The sequence below is a fragment of the Eurosta solidaginis genome, chromosome 3, assembly GCF_040869045.1.
Source record: "Eurosta solidaginis isolate ZX-2024a chromosome 3, ASM4086904v1, whole genome shotgun sequence".
Lineage (NCBI taxonomy): Eukaryota > Metazoa > Arthropoda > Insecta > Diptera > Tephritidae > Eurosta > Eurosta solidaginis.
The window spans coordinates 154,467,525-154,488,067 of record NC_090321.1 but is presented as its reverse complement, the minus strand read 5'-3'; the positions used below and the strand labels follow the sequence as shown (position 1 = coordinate 154,488,067).

The 20,543-nt window shown below is 35.9% G+C and overlaps 1 protein-coding gene and 1 long non-coding RNA gene across 8 annotated transcripts in view; one reads left to right on the top strand and one right to left on the bottom strand.

Moving 5' to 3' along the window:
• LOC137244389 (uncharacterized) overlaps positions 1–20,543 on the top strand; it is a 43,542-nt gene that overhangs the window by 11,814 nt on the left and 11,185 nt on the right. For 6 of the 7 annotated variants that reach the window (XM_067773337.1, XM_067773336.1, XM_067773341.1 and 3 more), the window contains 3 exons: positions 11,034–11,430; positions 11,497–11,614; positions 11,676–11,978. The exons of the other annotated variant lie outside the window; for it this stretch is intronic. The gene's annotated coding sequence lies outside the window, so the exon portion shown is untranslated. Of the gene's footprint in view, positions 1–11,033; positions 11,431–11,496; positions 11,615–11,675; positions 11,979–20,543 lie in introns of those variants that run through there. 7 annotated transcript variants of the gene reach the window in all.
• LOC137246695 (uncharacterized) lies at positions 15,022–15,764 on the bottom strand. Its single transcript, XR_010951650.1, has 2 exons — positions 15,301–15,764; positions 15,022–15,246 (listed from the first exon to the last, which is right to left on the bottom strand). It is a non-coding gene; the product is annotated as an uncharacterized lncRNA (long non-coding RNA).

Here is a 20,543-nt window from a genome sequence, read left to right as displayed (position 1 = left end):
CATATTCAAATCTATTCATTTTCGTTTGGAATGGCACAATTGACAAAAATTTGCATTTTGACAGCGCTCTCTCAAAACAAAGAGTTGCAAATCCAATCATCTATGCGTACGACACATGTCGGTGCATACTTGCAGCCATTGTAAAGATCTACAAGTACGATATGTAGCAGCACGCACATACACAGCCACGCTTACCTGATAAAATCCTTGTTCTTGTTCGTTTTTTTTGTGGATGCTATTTGGCACTGTTGTACTTTTTAGGTCCAAGAAAAGTGTAGTAGCTGCTAACGAAAACTGCGTAAAATTTTTATCGTAAATTTACAAATAATTTTCCTTATTTACTTCGAAACGAGCACTTAATTACAAATTGTGATACTGACCGAAGTGTCAAACGGCAGTGTGTTAGAAAGAGAAAGGAATCGTTTCCTTCTCATACATATCATACTTGTAAACCTGTACTATGGCCGAATTCATGTTATATGGTCAATATACATATTAATGTACTACGCTAATTACATGATATTTTAAAGAAAGAAAGTCTGGTGCATTGTTTACTTTATAGTTTGGCAGCTTAAATAGAGCTTATGTTGCGAATAGAGTGGAAGGCAGTGGACTAGGCGGTCGAATGTCATATAATGAAGGAATTGATGTTCGGAGTTTTTTCAAAATTTGTCCGAAATCCTGAATCACAAAAGGGAGTGTAGTTAAGTACGAAAATGAAAAAATATAGTTAGGTTTTGCTCCTTTTTAGCAGGAGATTTTCATTTTAAAAATGTAATATACAAACCAATGTTCATTCTATTACTTTTTAGCAGGAGATTTTCATTTTAAAAATGTAATATATAAACCAATGTTCCTTCTATTACTCATTTTATCTATGGAGCTTCACATGCACTTTATAAAAACGTGCTTTTTATTTTTACGAACTTATTCCTCAATGAAAATAAATGAAACACCTATTAATGTAAGCATTAATCATGTTTCTTACTTCTTAAATGTTCTTCTTAAATATTATAAATGTGTTAAAAGTAGCAGGACTAAAATAATATTGACAAATCTGATATGTCAAACTAATTTTATATAATAAAAATGAATTCATAAATTGCATGCATTTTATACATATGCATTATATTTTAAATTTTCTCTAACTATTCGTTTTGTGCTGACTAAATTTTGCTTATGCATAACTTTCTTTGGCTATATAAGATAACAATTCCAAGGGGCCGTTTTCACCATCTTCGGTGAACGCTAACAAATACTTTATTTGAAAGAAATCGTTCAGTGAATCGTCAAATAAGGGTTACTTTAAAATAACGGACGTTAAAAGTTCCCCTGTTACATGAGGAAAAATGAAATACAACTATTTTTATAACTTGAATATAGATAGAAAATTTATTGGAGATTCCACTGCGACCGTTGATCTATTGTGCCCTCATCAGATTGCGTCGCGTTCCAGGAGGATATGTTCCACCGTGTCTCCTGATCGATCACGAAATCGCCATTAATACAAAATTATGTTTTTTATTTAGTTGAACGGCAATAGAAATTCTTATATTTTTCAAGAAATCCTAAGTTTTTAATTATTTGTGTTTTGCTTTGATGTTGGCGGTGCGTTTCTTATAGATTGATGTACTTAAAGCGCGTGGGTTCAAAGTCAGATGTAAACGCAACGCAAGTTTAGTTGCTTCACGTGTTATTCATCATTATTAATTAAAATTGCTGGATCTCGTAAGAAGCTAAACTTAGTCCAGATACACACGAGACATAGACATAGCTTCGTAGACGCGTACAAAATATGGAATGCAGCTACGATTTTCTGCGCCTCAAGATTTCTTATGCTGTACCTAATACCCGTCTATGAAGATACGCCTCGTGTGCATCTTCCCTTAGATTATTTTCAAAGAAAAAATGCTTTGTTTTTTAAACTTTGCTAATATTCACATACATGTCTACTACTATGGCTCTCGCTTCCATAATACTATTTCATTATTAAAAAAAAAAAATTTGTTCTGAAAAATGAAACCTTGTCCCATGCGTTCCCAAACACGGTTGCCACACCTTGTTTTCATTTAGGACCAAAATGCATCGGAAAAAAGACCGGATCACAAAAAAAAAGGAGCAAATTTTAGGTTTTTTATTGGTATACAAACAATTGGGATGTTTCAATGGTTTAATATATAAAATTGTAATGAAGTAGAAACTTGGTTTTAATTCAAACTGCACAAATAAAAATAAAGTGCATCTTTAGGTATTATATGTTCACATTTCTAGGATTAGTCTATGTCTTTCACCAACCAAACGTTGTGAACCTAGTTTTGCTTGATTGCAATGGAATAAAGTACATAGCGCAGTTATACGGCCCATACATGACACAAAAACCATGCGCAAATATAAAACGACGAAATTTGTGTAAATGAAAATTTTGACATACACGGCTCAAGAACACTGCGCAATATTCATTTTTAAGGTAGCGCAACAAATGAAACATGTATTTTAATTGTTTAAAAAAGGCACTAATTGTATAAAAAATCACTCACTATTTTCCACAGTGCTGGTAATTCACTGTATAAGTTGAAAAACTCGCACAGAAGCGTTTATTTTGCATTGTATTTATAAAATATATATTTTAGTTGCAAGACCAGCTCAACTCATTGCAGCACTGCGCAATATTCATTTTTCAACTAGCGCAACAAATGAAACATGTGTTCTAATTGTATAAAAAATTATTATTTATTATTGAATTTATGTGAATTCCTGTTACAAGCTAGAGATGGTCCTTGCGCCTTCGATATTAACATTTTTAAGCAATAATTTCTGATGTTATATTATCAGGAACCACAGGTAAACTGTGTAAGATCCACCACACACGAAGAATAAAGCATGTGCAATATTTGCAGACATGCGTAAATATCAAAATCATTTTGATTTTAGCGCAGTTCTCTGCGCAAATAGCGCAACCAGTGCACACACCGGGCAAATCCTTGTGCAAATTGGTAATTGGCACGAGGATACTTGAGCCGTGTAATTGGCGTATTAGGTTTTATTAAAGAACGGTTAAAAAATTTGCGTTGTGGCAAACTCAGTAAATCGTAAATAAAACTAAGCAGTGGTGTTAATTCTATTTTTATAGATGTTTACTTTTTCCCTAACAGTTTAAACTTCATACCAGAGCCTAGATTCAGTAAGTGTGAGTTGGAACTCAGACTAAAAATCAAGCGTCTTAAAAGTTTCAACTATGTAATAACTGCATACTGATCGAAATATCTAACCACTAAAACAAATCTTTTTTCTGATAAGTCTGTTGTTTTATCAAAAATTAATGACAATGTGTTTGCCCGCACATTCAAGACTTCCCTTTTTAATGCCTTGCCTAAATTATCTACTGTGTGAAATGTCATTGTTCTGCTACATTTTATAGATAGAGGAATTTTCGTGGTAAGAATTCCATTGAAGTGTAAATTGGTTAGGTATTTCAATTATTTTATACGATGTTTAATGATTAAGTTGAAACACGACTTTTCTAGTGTTTAGATTTACCGGAAGTGCCGGCCACCATATTTATTTTCAAGGTTGCCCTCTATTTTCATATCGATAGTTTTACAATATTTACAATAACTTAACTTCTAATAACTGTTACGGTCTGCTGCTACGGTCTACGTCTACGATCCACTTGGTAGCGTGTTCACGCGAACACACCTAGCGATGTGGCGAAAGTTGCGATAAAAATATATCGAAAAACAAGAAAAAGACAGACCGGCGATCACTAGCGAAAAAATTGCATGCGTTTCCGGGCTTAAAAAACGAGAAAGGTGGAAAAGTTTTGTGAAGCTAGAAATATAGAAGACATCCATATTTCCTTTTTGCTTCATGACAACGCAAACGAAGAAATATTAGAAAAGCTACATTCACCGAAACAAATAAAGAAAAGAAGCGACATTTAAAGCCGACGGCAGTGAAAAACCTATTAATTGCACACTGCTTGCCGTTTAACTGAGTCCCACATTCTTATCGACCAACTACCCGGTCAGCACGTTGGTAAAATAAGTGTTGTGAATAATTTTACGCCCTTTAATTGTGGCGAAGCTTTTAACCAGTTTCGAACAGTTTGGAATCTTCCGTTTTTTTTGCAATTTCCTGCGGACCAAAAAGGACATTTAAGGAACATTTAACGAATCTTGCTGATACGACAGCATCGACAAGTCCGAATCCAAATAACAACCTTTTAGTAGTACAGGGTCAAGCGAATTACTAGAAGACTTTTAAACCAACACCTCCGCCTCCAGGGCCAGCAGTACGCTGCAGCGTAATACAACGAACACCCAATTAGCATCAAGTCATCCAGGTCGTAAAAGTCAACACGAAGTTTTTATTGTCACCAGGTTCACTAGATCACCTCGAACCACGAGCGCAACAACCACCAGGCGTTACCACCGACTCCAATACTACTAGCGCATCCTTATTAGCTGAGTTCATACCGGCTATAACAATACTAGCACAACCCTTATCAGCTACGACCAGATGGGCTACAATAAACCAGCTACAATGACAATCACAGGGCAGCGAATATAGGCCTGCGGCCAGTCCAATTGCGATAACGAACATCAGCGGTTAAGCGGTGAGTTCGTTCTAATACTGAACTAAAATTATGTATTTGTAGCCTTAACCTTGTCTTTTAAAATTATGTGTTTGACTCCGCAACATTATATAATGTCAATATACCAACATACTCAAGTTTAAGGCTATCACCCTAGTGTAGAATTAAAGCGAATGTAATATGCACAATGACCAAAGGAAATGAAAAGTTTAGAAAAAAAAGCAATTCTTGTTGTACGTTCAAAATTGTTGCATACAAAAAAAAAAAATTGTTTACCCAACAAAAAAACAAAGCATATTTTAATGGTCATAGGGGTGCAATTTATACTGCCTATGAAACAAAAAAAAGTGTTTCAGTTATTAAAATTTGCTTTGCGTTACGGTAGAATTTTACCATTACATTTTTTTTTAAGTGATGCAATCCTTGCGAATATGATTTTGGAATGAGCAAAAGTGTTGATATTGTTTCGGTAAGGAATAAAGTTTTATTGGTAGTTCAAGTTCAGTTGCATTACCAGCTAAAATGCATTAAATCTATATTAAGAGACGCAGATAACAAGTAATGCGGATTAGCTTGCGTTATCAAACAAAGACTTTCTTTTTGTATACATTTTTGTTGACTGAGTTGAACTAAACCCGAAACAATACCAACCCTGACTGTTACATGTAAAACAGTTTACGTTTCACTTGAACAAATAAAACGATTTCATTAATTGTACTATAAGTTTAAAAGGTTCATGTTTTACCTGAACCTGTAAAACAATTTCGTTGAGTTCACAATAAATTTAAAAGTTCACGTTCTACCTGAACAGGTGTATGACTCCCGTAATTTTTCCATGAATTTAAAAGCATACGTTTTACTTGAACTTGTGAAACAATATTTTTTTGAGGGGTAGAATTTACCCCAAGTTTAGTCCTAGTCGCGTTTATAATAAATTTCCTAGTGCATAGTACATATTAGTGTCATTATACTATGTGTAATACCAAATTGATGTTCTGTTAAACTTAAAGTAAATCTAATACAACAACCCATTAGTTTTGTAAGGGGGCCCCAATTATCAGAAGTTGTATCCAAACTGTACAGCCCTAAGGTAGATTTGTGAAAAAAAAAGAGAAAAGGGCATTTAACCAAATTTCTACAAAAAAAAGATTTTTTTTATTACACATATAGTATAGTAGATTATAAAACAAACCACTTATTATTACTTTCAATGGACCGTCGCAAAATGCGGCTCACAATAAATTTTTCTAAAAACTTACAAACAGGAATAGAGTTCCTCTTTAATTAGGCTCGCATTTTCGATTGCTATATTTTTTTATAAAATTATTTATAAGCTTAAGCATATTCAAAAACCTTGCAGTAAGAACAGAAAAAGAAAGCTATGTTAGTAATAATGAATATTGAATAAATTTGTTAACAATATGGGAATGCTGGCGTCACCATTCATTTAGAAGGCACGTAGGGTGAACAGGTAAAGGGCCACCAGAATTTTAGGTGCGACGGTGGCCATGGATTTTGAGGGTGGGCATAGCACCGGGCGTCGCAACACCACCCGCGGCGCCCCTATATATATTCGGCCCTTTTTGTTTATTTTCCTTTTGGTTCTTTTATTTTATTTTCAGCAGTTTTTTTGTGAATTTTGATTTCAGAGTAGTAACCGGTCATGTCCGGTTCAGTAATTTTTTTGGCGTTAGTTTTTTTTGAATTTCGAATTTTTGAATATGTCAACGGTCAGTCCGTGGCGTTTTAATTTGTATTGATAAGCGTTTTGAGTCGGTCTCTGCGCTTCTGTCGGTTTATTTTAAATTTGACAGCTTTTAGTTTTGATAGGCATGATAGGAATTTTTTTCTGTTTATGGCGCAGGAACAGTAAGGTTGGCAAGGACCCGCCCCAGCCGACAATGACTAGCCACTGTGCACCACAAAATCATGCCGACCGCCTTCCTTACTGCTTCCATAGTAAATGCGTTTCCATAACATAACTTAAGCTACATGTACATAATGGGTTTACAGAAGTAAATTGAAAATTATGTGTGGGTAATAGATTTGCCGAAAATTTTATTAGCAGTATTTTGAATTTTTGTTTCAGTGAAAAAAAAATAAAAGTACCAAATCCGTGCCGAACAAGAACCAAAATTGAGAAAAAGGGACCAGCGGACCATATGGAGTTGAAAAGGGCCATTTTTTGTCAGCCGGCCATTTTTTGTCATTTTTGGCCAGCGGACCATATCGGGTTTAAAAGGACTTTTTTGGTCCAAATGGACTGAGGTGGCAACCGTGTTCTAAATGCAAGCTTCCACATCAAATACATACACATATAAGTACTTCGACATTACGAAATACATTGTCGCGTTGTAAAGCGTCAAATACACGACACGAACATTTCCGCGAACATTCCCGTTATGTAATGTTTCTGCGACCTTTTCTGTCGTGTATGGTGGTGTTTGCCAGTTCGCGCAAATGTTCGCCAAAAATCAAAATCAAGATATTTTAATCTTTGGCGAACATTTGCGCGAACTGTTCGTGCGTGTATGGCGAAATAGCTCATAATCAGAGTAATTTCTGAACGGAACAGACGTGCGCGGAAAAGTAAAATGGACAATAAAAAATTTCTGAGTGAATTTATTAAATATTCTCTCTTTTTTTACGCTTAATTGCCACAGCGAGCAATATTGCTGCAGCACAATTGTTGTCCGTATTCATCGCTGTCTGAAAGAGAACTAATGTTCGGCCAAAAGTTGGTACGGTGTATGGCCAAATGTGCGAACAAGATTGCGGAATGTTCGCGGAAATGTTCGTGTCGTGTATTTGGCGCTTAAGCCAAAGTATTTTTGCATAAAACCTTTTTATTTTGTCTCGTTATTGGCCGCTAGTGTTTAGAAAAACTGAAATTTTATAAAACCTTTTTGACCACCACAATACCACAGATTAAGTGTAAAATTTCACAAAAATAATACATTTTTTCGAAAAATCACACCGAATAACTGCAGTCCTTGTGAACTCCGCATCTTCAACAAATGAGTGTTTCAAGTTTTAATCAACTGCAAGTATAATAATTTATTTACATCCGCAAGCATCTTTCGTCGTGAATCCATCATCATATGTTCCTGATCTTATGTAAAATTTACAAATTGTAGGTGAATAATAGGAATATATACAATACTAGCACGACTAATTTAAGTAGAAGCTATTGGTTATTTAGATGCTATTTGTGATTGTTCCCTTTTTATTTTTTACGACTAATTTATGTCGATATTGAGAAGTCCGATTATAGCGGGAGTCATTGGAGCCGTATGTCGTATCGCTGTAGTCTTATCCCTAACGTAGTCAGCTGTTTATCGTTACGACGGTATACAAAAAATCAATTGGTTGGCTACGATACGGTTACGACCTTAACGGCACCAAAAATCGATTGCATTGATTCCCATAAGGTTGGTCGAATCAGCTGTTATAAGGTTACCGATACGGTTACCGATAAAGCACCAATGTCTGCAGCTTATAACTAGAGATATATATATACAGGCTATTAATGATAATTGGAATTATTCGGCCTCGATAGCATATTCTACACTGAAAGAAGCTCTTTTAGAAAGAAATTCTCTTAGTGAATCTCAACGCTTAAGGGCGAATTAATGGTGACTTATAACCATAAAGCCATAACCAGATAAATCAGCTGATCGAACCTACCTTATGGAAAGGAATGTAATCGATTAATGGTGCCATACCATAACGCTAACGACATAGCCAATCAATCAGCTCAATTCTGAATATTCCCATGGGAGTTCATCTCCCACAAATTTGTTTCTCCCAAAAATAAATTCTTCCAATTATAAACTCCGTGGGAGAAGATTTTTCCCAAAAGTTTTGGGAAGAAGAATTCGTAGTTCGAATCAGCTGTTACGGGTAAATTTGACATTTCGTTTACAAGTTTTTATTTACCGCGAGAAAGAGTTAATTTATCAAAAATTATAAAAGCGTCAATTTACCTACAAATAAATTATTACAACTCGCGTCTGGTCGACTGTGCGTACTCGCAATAACGTAATACACTTGTAATATATTTTCTACGGTTTCTATATTTTCTAGACCCAAACTCGTAAAATTTTAAACATTTTTTTATGCGCGGCATTTTCCAAATAAAACTGTGTTACGGAATATATTCCTTTTTTGCTAAATGCAGTGCTATTTCGCGGGGTGATCAGTTGTGGAAGTGGTTTTTGTTGTTGTTTTAGCAGTGCTTCAACCCATCAAAGTGCAAGGGGCAAGAGGATAGTATTTTGGCAGGCTCGGGGACGCGTAGCATGTAATCGGCCGGCCAATTGCTTTGTAAGTGGTAATGAGCGTTTACTCCAAGTGCTTCCGGAAAGAGATTTGAGGATTTTATTACGGCTCTGGATTTTAGGAACCAATGCAGTTGCATGCTCCATATGCCATAGATCATGGTGGGCATTGAAATCGCCGGAAGTTCTATACGACAGCATGACACTGCTAATACGCTTCCAAAAATATCGAAAGAGGTGTCAAAAGACGGGTATTAATCTCGACAACAATAATCCAAAGCCGGAAAATAAAAATTTTATCTTATTTTCTTTAAAGCTGGCTTCAGGTCAACTTGAGTAAAACACAATATGTTTAAGTTTTACTACCAATATATTTCGGCCACTCTTCCGGTAACCGTCTTCAGGGCGTAAATTGAATTTATTTACACGTCTGCTCTGTCTGACGTGGAGCTGTGTACAAATTGTAAAAATGTGTAAAAATTTTATCTCTGTCCGAAGATATTTGCAGTTGAAGTTGGCAATTTTCTTGTGGTTGTTGTAATGTTGGGTACCCACAAAAAAAAGGTAAAAGTCTAGTTGAGGGGTCGACTGCTAATACGCGTCAGAAAATATCGAGAGAAGTGTCAAAAGACGCGTATTAATCCGAAGGCGGAAAAGAAATTTTATCTCTGCCCAGAGATATTTGCAGTTGAAGTTGGCGATTTTCATATGGTTGTTGTTGTGTTAATACCCACAAAAAAATTGTGCATCACCGTGGCGGTAGCCACGGTTATACCACACACCCGGTCTTGGCATGGCGGCCCGAAGGCCGCCAACGCAGAAAGGTGTTCTGCGAAAAAATACTATGGATCCCACCCCCGGTTTCGGAGGTATCCGCGGGCCTTTTTTTCGGTTTTTCGTTAATATCTTTTGAACGGATTATTAATACTGATGTCAAGACGCATCGTTTGACAGCTTTCTCGATATTTTTGGTAGCGTATTAGCAGTCGACCCCTCAACTAGACTATTACCAAAAAAAATTGTGAACATAAGTGTTTTGCGCGGGTATAGGTTTGGGCTCCAAACCGGTGTTGGAGCCACCCAGGGTAATTTTTTATAAGCGTGGCCGAGGGCCGCCAACCCAGAAAGGTGTTCCGCGCAAAAATACGGTATTTCTTTACTTTAGCTCACAATTGCTAAAACTCGTCCTAAAATATCAGGAGAAGTGTCACGAATCCGAAAGCGGAAATTCAAAATTTTATTTCGTTTCGGAGATATTTGCAAACAAAATTTAAAATTTTCATATGGTTGTTGTTGTTTTGATGATTTTGGGTACCCACAAGAAAAACTGTGGGTAAAAGTGTTTTACGCGGATATAGTTTTGGTCTCCAAACCGGTGTTGGACCCACCCAGGATAATTTTTTATAAGCGCGGCCGAAGGCCGCCAATGCAGAAAGGTGTTCTGCGCAAAAATACTATGGATCCCACCCCGGTTTCGGAGCGCTCTGGGCCATTTTTCGTTTTTTTGGAAATAACTTTTGACAGAAATAAAATTTTGAATTTCCGCTCTCGGATTCGTGGTCCTGGGATCAAAACGCGTCTTTTGACACCTCCCGATATTTTTGGTAGGGTTTTAGTAGTTGTGAGCTAAAGTAAAGAATTACCCGGTTTCGGAGGTACCTGCGGGTGATTTTTCGGTTTTTCGTTAATATGTTTTGAAGGAGTTAAATTTTTTATTTTCCGGCTTCGGTTTATTAATACTGATGTCAAGACGCGTCGTTTAACACCTCTCTCGATATTTTTGGACGCGTATTAGCTGATCCGTACTGAGTTGATCCGGATATAAACAGATCCTGCAAGCTGCCAGATTACTTTAGTGTTTTCCAAGCTGAAGAATGAGCCGTAAACAAAACAGTAGAAACACTGGAAGAGAATAGCTTAAACTGCAGATGTGTCAACTTTTATATTGACAGTCAAGCAGCAATTAAGGCAATAATCTCGCATAGCATAGCATCTAAATGCGTGTTAGAGTGTAAGCAGTGCCTGGAGGGAATCGGGACAAGGAGAAGCATACATCTATATTGGGGCTGTAAAGTGTCGAAGATTGTAGGTCCTACAACCTGGTCAATAATATTCATTCTCTCATACCACAAAATTATTTATTTTCATTTTTTCATTAGGAGACGCTGGATACCCATTAGAAGCGTGGTTGATGACACCTCATAAGTCGCCAGCGGAAGGCTCAAATCAAATGAAATTCAATGAAGCGCATGCAAAATGTCGAAACATTATTGAACGTACGAATGGTGTGCTGAAAAACCGCTGGAGGTGTATCCTAGGTGCACGAGAGCTTCACTATTCGCCGAAGAAAGCTGCGCAAATAGTGAACGTTTGCTGTACTTTAAATAATGTATGCATACATTATAAGTCGGATCATGATGTATCTGAGTGTGAGGTTTTAGATCCTTCGGACGCGGATGCAATTTCAACAATTTCATCGCAATACACGACTGTGGCGCAAGCAACAAGAGCAAACATAGGAAATAGTCTATAACTATATAATTCAACAATGATGTGGTAGGGTGTTTTAACTCAACAGTAACATACTCACTGATATATAACGATTCTTTTCTTATATTATAGAGTTTCGGCACCTGGATTGATAGTAGTGGAGATCAAACATTTATCAAAATTGATGAATCGCCCATTACAACGCACATTTTGCCGAAAGTCAATGTAGTAGCGAAAAAGAAAACCATATGTTAGTATTAAAATCGGCAGAAAAATAAAAGGATATTAATATTTCACTCTCCTTCAAATAGTACTCATTCCTACAATACCACTAACATTTCACATCATCATCAATTTGGCGATCAACAACACCAACAGCAACGGCGACGGCGACGGCAACGGCAACGTGGACGTGAACAGGCTAAAAGTCCAGGCGAACCGCATTGCTGGACCATCGTCAGACTGCGGCTCATGTGGCCAGGCTTCAGTCACCACTGAGGATCAAGTTGTCTCCACTTTTAAACCATCGAAAAGGGCTAATAATGACACTGATATAAATTCAGGTCAAATACCATCTATAGTATGTCGCCTGATTACACAAGAATCAAAATAACCAAGTGTAGCGGTCGACGTGGATTCGGTACAAGATGTACTACTACCACAATTGCAAAATTAAAACCATTATGTAAAATGAGATACTGAATTGTCAATCTTTTATTTTTTTTTTTTAATTCATGGATATATAGATCACAAAACAAATTCGACTATATATATATATTTCAGTAATTTTTACTAAATAATATTAAAATATAATAACAAATAATTCACAGCAACAAATTTTTTTAAAAATAGTGGTGTATAAAATATTTTAAAATTATTTTCAAAAAGCCCCATCTCAAAATTTGGGAATTTGATCGAAGAACATCCTAATTTAGAATTTGTTTCAAAAAGCCCCTCAGTATAAATTCAATATATTTTGACATGAGATAGGGCGTTTTTGAAATGAATTCGTCCTGTCTGAGAATGACTTTCAAAGAAACAATTTCCTACGCCAAAATTTTTTAACATTGGTTCTGACTGGGGTGATATATTGAAAGATTCTCCAGCTCTTCTCAATGAAATCGATTTCAATCTCCCTGTTAAACACAATGTTGTCCGTCATATCATAACAAATAGTCATTTGCCTATCCACAAAGCTAGACGACTTCATCCTGCAAAGCTTAAGATTGCTAAAGAAGAGTTCGATTTTATGTGTCAGAAAAAAAACTGTCGTCCGTCTTCATCACCATGCTGGTCGCCTCTGCACATGGCGCCTAAAGGTATCGATGACTGGAGACCTTGTGGCGACTATAGGAAAGTAAACGCAATAACAATTGCAGACAGATCCTATTCCCCATATTCAAGACATTTCAAATTTTCTTGAAGGGTGTATAATTTTCTCGCCCCAGTTTCTATTAGCACTGATGCTTCAAACACAGCATTTGGGGGTGTTTTACAGCAATATATTAAAAACCAGTGGCAGCCTTCGTCATTTTTCAGCAAAAAACTGAACCTAGCTCAAATAAACTATTCCACTTTCGACAAAAACTTTTAGCTATTTAGGAAGCAATTAAACAGTTTCAATATTTTGTTGAGGGCCGAGAATTGTTGGTTCTTACGGATCATAAACCCCTTACAACAGCTCTCTTCACAAAAACGATCGCCAAGGCAAGCTCGCTAATTGGATTCCATTTCGCAATACACTGGAGATATTCGATACATTAAAGACAGTGATAATATTATTTCAGATTCATTATCGCGACCAGGAATAGATTCTGTTAAATTGGATATTCCTTACTTTGAAACTTTAGCTAAAGAAATCGGAAAGTTCGTCTTATCAATTAAGACGAATAGAATTTTCCCCCGGCAAGCTCCTTTGGTGTGATTTGTCCACTAGCATAAGCCGACCTTACGTCCCTTCCACTGTTCGAAAGAAAATATTTAATTTAATTCATGATGTTTCCCACTCTAGAATAGGATCGACTCGGAAGAAAATCACCCATTTATATTTTTGGCCTAAAATTAATAAAGATATAAATGAAAGATATAAATGAATGACACGCCTTGGCGATGGCGAGTACCGAAGAAGATTTAATGATGAGCTGTACGAGCTATACGCAGACATCAACATAGTCTAGCGAATTAAAACGCAGCGCTGCGCTGGCTAGGCCATGTTATGCGAATGGAAGATGATGCTCCGGCCAAGAAAGTGTTTTTATCGGAACCCGCCTATGGAAGCAGAGGTAGAGGGCGGCCCCCACTCCGTTGGAAGGACCAGGTGGAAAACGATTTAAACTCCCTTGGTGTGACCAATTGGCGCCGGTTGGCGGAGCGAATGAGCGACTGGTGCGCCTTGTTGGACGGCCATAACCGTTTAGACGGTTAAGCGCCAATTAAGTAAGTAAGAAATAAATGAATGGTCTAAGCAATGTTTACAATGCCAAAAATGTAAAGTTGGCAGACACACGAAATCTCAGTTAGAGAAGATTCCCAAACCCCCTGGTCATTTCGAACATATACATATAGACTTGGTTGGACCTTTAACACCATCCAATGAGTACCGATACATTTTGTCAGTAATTGCTCGTTTTTCAAGGTGGCCAGAAGCTTATCCTTTAAAGGACATTGAGGCTAAAACTGTTGCTCAGTGTTTGGTAAGGGAATATGTCTCTAGATTTGGTGTGCCAACTTGTATCACAACAGATCAAGGTTCTCAATTTGAGTCCACGTTGTTTCGCGAACTCTGTATTTTTCTAGGTACTATAAGAACTAGGATATCACCCTACCATCCCCAAGCAAATGGAATGGTAGAGCGATTTAATAGGACATTAAAGACTTCAATAAGATGTTCTAACAATTCTGTTAAATGGACAGAACAATTACCATTAATTTTGCTATGTCTTAGAACCACGTTCAAAGAGGAAATTCGTGCTACTCCAGCTGAAATGCTCTATGGTGAGAATATTAAAGTTCCAGGAGCAATTTTTCCAACCAAATAGTGATCCATTAAATTTTGTTAACAAAATTCGTGATTATTTTGAAAATATACGTTTTGAAATATACGTTCATACTGATTAGAAGTCCTGCTCACACGTTTTTATTAGAATAGACAGGACGAAAAAAGGATTGGAACCATCATATGAAGGTCCATTTCCTGTGATTAGATGCTTTCGAAAAACATTCTTGGTGCGGAAAAACAATAGTAATATAAATATTTCAATCGATAGGCTAAAGCCAGCTTATATTTATTCGGAAAACAAAAAGAAGGTGGCAGATTTTAATTTATAAAATTTTCACTTAAATTTTTTTTTGGGGAGGGGGTAATGTAACGGGCTTTACTCACTTTGTCTGTTAAAACTTTGTTGATTTATTGATATTTGAAATATATAAAAAGAGATCAAATAGGCGTTAGAAAATATGTTAATAAAAATTTGTAAAACGAAAATTATTCTACAAGATTTTCTCAACTTAAAAAGTTCAGTTAAATAAAATATTTGTTAATAAAATAAAATCAGCCCTATTCTGCATTTCGACTTGGATTGGAATTCTTTCGATTTAGCAATTTTGGTATTCTGTGTTCCCATCTCTTTCGATCCAACTTCGAATCTAAGTTGCAAATTTGTTGGCGGAAAAATTGTTTCTTTTTATTTTTTTTATTAGTTTATAACAGTATTTTAACAAAAATGTAAGTAAACCATGTTAAGAAACGTAAAAGGCTTGATGATGATTGTTTTTTATATGTTTCCAGGTCAAAAACAACATGTCGATATCGAAGTCCTTGGACGTATTTGCCCCGAAACATACCTGAAAGCATCCTTATTAAGTCGAAAGTTTTTTTTGAACCTAAATAAGAAAATAAGTCATTAAACTTTACCACTTTTAAGTTCAATTTCTTACAATTCGTCACTCATCTCAAATGGATTACACAAATCTCGCAATATTTGCCTTTCCATTCTCGCCTGGCCATTTTCGTATTCGTTGCTTTCCAACTCCACAAATAATGCCGCGGCTATTGATTTATTGATTTCAGTGTAATAGACAGCTATAATTTGTGTATGTTCGTTGGGTCCAGTTATATGCCAAAGCAAGCTGCCGGAGTAGAGGAAGGTGAAGCGAAAATGAAATTAGTATCCATAAAATTCAGAAAATGTCAACTATATTTGTACAGGAATCCGTTTTAACAAAACTTGGTGGCCACGGAAAGGAATTGGCCAAAAGAACGACAAAAACACACATACAATTATGAAAGCACTTCACTCAAAAAAACATAACATATATTCTATTGCTTTGTTTTGTACAAAATGGCGTGGATAATAAAATATAAACGTTTTTCAGTGTTTTTTACAAATTTTCTTTAATTTATTTTGTTCCAATGTTCACACCATTGTAAATTTTACCAAGTAGCGCAACTAACAGCTGATCGGTGAAAATTCGCACATTCACACGCACAGTTCTCGACTCAATTTCAAAAACAAACTTTAGATTATTTAACTCAATTTTTAAAGTGAGATAATCCTTACGAATTTATGTATATAGAATATATAAGGCGTTTTGTTGTTATTAAAACAATAGTTTTATTTATATTAAAGCTTTTAATATTTTTTTTTTTTAATTTTAAAAAAACTCCGAGCCCATTCCTTCATTATATGACATTCTACTGCCTAGTCCACTGCCTTCCACTCTATTCGCAACATAACCTCTATTTAAGCTGCCAAACTATATAGTAAACAATGGTTCACACATTCCATACAAACAGCTGATTTCGAAAAATTATTTGCTTTTCCTCTTCTCGTTACGATTCCGTCGTAATGCAGAATACCCAACTTCGATTAAAGCGGAGCGTAGAACGGAAACGTAATCGAAATGCAGAATAGGGGTGAATATTTATTAAAACAACAAATAAAATTGGTGACTAATCCAATAAAAGGTATAACAAATATGAATATGTGAGGTTACAATAGACATAATAGTGTAAATGAGCTTTATGCGGTGTAGGGCAAATGGGAGCTCTGCGACAACGCCATTAAATAATTTTAAGGCTGGGTGCGAGTCCGGCTAATTTTAGGTACCTAAATTAATATTCCACTGGGACTTTTCAGAACTGCAATAATTTAGGTAAAAAGCTGTCAGAACTGTGCGAGTTAAAATGATAAGAAAATTTTAGATTTTTCCCGTTTGCAATATTTATGCATGCACAGAGTAGGGAGCACCACGTTCCATGACAGGTAAATAACCTCTACAGAGAAAACATGAAGATTCAGCGGTTCTGGGGAAGTTGGCCACATTTTTATCAGCTGGTGGAGTGGAACGTCCACCATGATATTGCTGTGAACTATTTCTCACTAATACTCTAGGTCCACATGGCTGGTCATTGTGAGAAGATTGTGATGGGCGCTTGATCCTTCTAGTCTTCTAAATCCAGCATCCACCAAAAACCATTTGGAGACTGCGCCAACAGCACGGCACTATATTGGAAGCCCAGTCGCCACACCAACTAAAGCACCAGCCATCGTCCACTGAACAATACCGTACATGCCATGGTACATGCGTAAGCGCAAATCAACAAAAATAAATAAAAACAAAAATCAATTTGTTTAGGTTGAAAAGTATGCTGGAAAAAATTCTAAATTTTTTCTTTTGCATTACCTTGCCGACAGTTTCCAGTGATTTCGGTTTTTTGTGTATTTAGGTAGCAATTTAGGCAAATTCGCACACAGCCTAAATTATGAAGAATAAATGCATTTAACACATTTTTACGCAGAACATAATATTTCAACGTTGACGGCCTTCGACCGCTCTTTAAAAAAGAAAACCCCTCAGTGGATCCACAATCGGTTTGGGATACAAAATTAACACCTAAGACGCGGCGAGGCGGAAGATGGACGTTTAGTTTAATTTTTATTTTCTTTATCCGATGGCGGCCAATGGAATATGTAAGTTAATTTAAGAACCAAACTTGGTTTAAGGCCAAAGAAATGCTTTCCAGAGATTATAGTTACGTTCCATTGAGACTTGAACGAGATACGGATAGAAATTTAACATGCAAATGCATCAACAACGTTGTGATCCTGATATTTATCTGGTTCAATTTCTGATCTGTATAGCAGTTTTGTTCGTTTTGTTTTCTGTAGTAGATTTTTTGACAGCTAACCACTTTTGAGTTGGTAGCACTGAAATAAATATATGTATATATGTATATACATAAAAGATTTCGCCATATTTTGTTATGGTCCGCTTGGGATAGTCACCTTTGGAACGCACCCAGTGGCTAGTGATGGCAAATACATGGTTCCATGGCATGTTGATCGAAATCGGTCGCCACGGCCGCGAAAATGATAATCTCTAGTAAGAACCATGCTGTTTCCGGGAGATGGAAAAAAGGAGGAACAAAAAATTTGGCACGCTGACGAAGAGGTCAGACGAAAATTACAGATTTTGCGGTTGGAAAGAAAGAATTGAAGGAGCATAGGAGTGTTTGCGGGTTCGTATGCGAGGGGCCACTTGACATATTGGCAACAACGACAATTCGAGCAAGGCGTATTAGCCAAATCGTTTGATGCCCCGAAAAGTGTTTAAATTCTGCGAAAATTATGGGTTGCGTTCGTACCAGCAGCAACGACAACAATAACCACATCACCCCTAAAATAACAACGAGAGGTAGCACCGCACCCACATTTCAGGCAGCAAAGTGTTAAAGAAGTTGGGAATACAGCAGCCAGCACAACAACAAATGCGCATGCTAGCCGACAACAATTCTATGCAATTGATAATCAATTGGTAACCCATAAGCAGCGCTGTAACCCCGCCAATATTTGGCAGACACGCCAGCTCAAATTCGCTCCCGCCAGTCGTCTTTATAACAACAAACGCGCTACCAACCGCTATAGCGCCAACGAAACCACCAGTCGTGTCCACTTTGCGTGCAAAACCGTTCACGGCTACTAGAAACCGCGCGCAACCATTATCCGTGGCGCCAACAACCCCACGAGTGCAACCACCACCCACTGCGCCAACCACCCTTGCCAGTGCCGGCAACCACTACCAGCGCGCCACCGCGCGCACGCTACCATACTCGACGGCGCCATCTTCGAGCGCAACGACCACCAGCGTGCTATCATCATCGACGGAGTCATCCAACAGCGCCAACAACCACCAATCACTGGCAAAAACAAAAACAGCAGGGCCCCATCCATAGGCCTGCTGCAACGAACCCATATAGGCCTGCTGTAGCATCGACCGTGGCAACAGCAACCAGCAGACCAGCCGTGACACCAAGGCCAGCACGAAATCGGTGAGTTCGTTCCGGATACGGAAAATATCTCATAAAGTAGGTGTTTTTGAAACAGATTTTCTGTAGATGCTTCTGAAATTTTACTTATTTTTTTAATCTTAATAAGACTCATTTCCTTACTCAATGTGTATTGTAGTTACAATTACTCAAATGCACTTCCCCACAAACGAAAATTACACACATTAATAAATGTTTGAGTTTGCGCTGTTACATTTGTTTAAAAGCTGTTAAGTACTATAAAATTATTGTTTGAGAAAATTTTGTAAGAACCTCCTATTAAGGTTATCGTCTCAAGGGGTATATTTACGATACATACATACGTACGTACATATAAAGTGTTCAATAAAAAGGTGTAATAATTGGATTTTTATAAAATGCGCCTTTCCCAGATTTTTGTCTAAATAGTATATACCTATATACGTACATAAAATACCTATAAATTTAACTTGTAATTACTTGCTATGTATAAGTTACTTAACGAACATCTGCAAAATGATAATAGTTACAAAAGATAAAGCAAGCATTAATTTGGTAAAACTTAAATGGAAAAAATTAGAATTAGAATATAAGATTTAAAATAGATTTTAATTGGGAAAATAATTGGACTGGTTTAAATAGAAACAGAAAAAGAAAGTTTAAAGTTAGAAACCAGAACGTAAACTTAATTAGAGATAAGATGAAATTTTGAAGTTGGAAAAACTAAAATTTAAAATAGATATAAACTTAATTAAATACATAGAAAATGAAAATTTGGAGTAATGAAACTAAAGCTCAAAATAGACTTGAAATGGGAAAATAGTTAAACTTAATTAATTTCAACCAAACAGGAAAAGGGAATAGAGCTTAGAAAACTAAAGTAAGATGAATTATAAATAAGGCGAGCAAAAAAATTACTTCATTTTTTTTGGGAAATAACAAAGAAAAGTTAATAATAATAATAATAATAATAATAATAATAATAATAAAAATAATAAAAATAAAATAAACTTAAACTAAAATAAAATGAAATAAACGAAATTGCAAAAAAATAAATAAATATACCAAAAATAAAGTAAACTATAATAAAATAAGATGTAATGAAATAATAGAGTTCATAAAATAATAGATTTAAAAATAGAATAAAATTTAAAATTAATCCAAATCAACTGTAATAAAATAAAATTTAATTATAATAAATAGATACATTAAATATATAAATACCAGAAATAAACACAGTAAATAATATCATAATATACGTGACTACAAAAAAAAATTGTTTTAAAAAAATAAATTTTACTTAAAATTAATAACAAAAGAAAAAACCCCAGCAGAGCCCCAATTATAGAAATTTGGATTTAAACTTTATACTTCTAAAATATGTTTTGTGAATGGAAAAAAATTCAACCAAATTCTTACTTTGTATGTAGTATATTTACTATACATAAACACATTTATTTACATATTTTTCTCACACAAAGTGTTTATACCGATTATCAAAAAACATAAATATATGTATAATTTGAAACATTATGAGCAAAAGTAAGAGAAAAAAAACCTCCCAACAGAACAAGCTTCGCCAGACTTAAGTATTCATATTCCCATTGTCCCCATATACATCCACGCATTAAATAATCAAAGTTAAGATGCAATGTTGCTATGAGTCATCATGTTATATTACAACAATTAATAATTTTTACTGTTTAGGTAAAACCAGGATTTCGTTTTCGATTTCGGCCCAATAAAGTGTGAACTGTTGAATCATTTTTTTTTTTCTCACTTTATACACTACATACTCTTACATACATTTTCATAGTGAAAATAGCTGTTCGTAGTTCAGCATTTTTGTTTCTCGTTCTGAATTTGTCTTGGG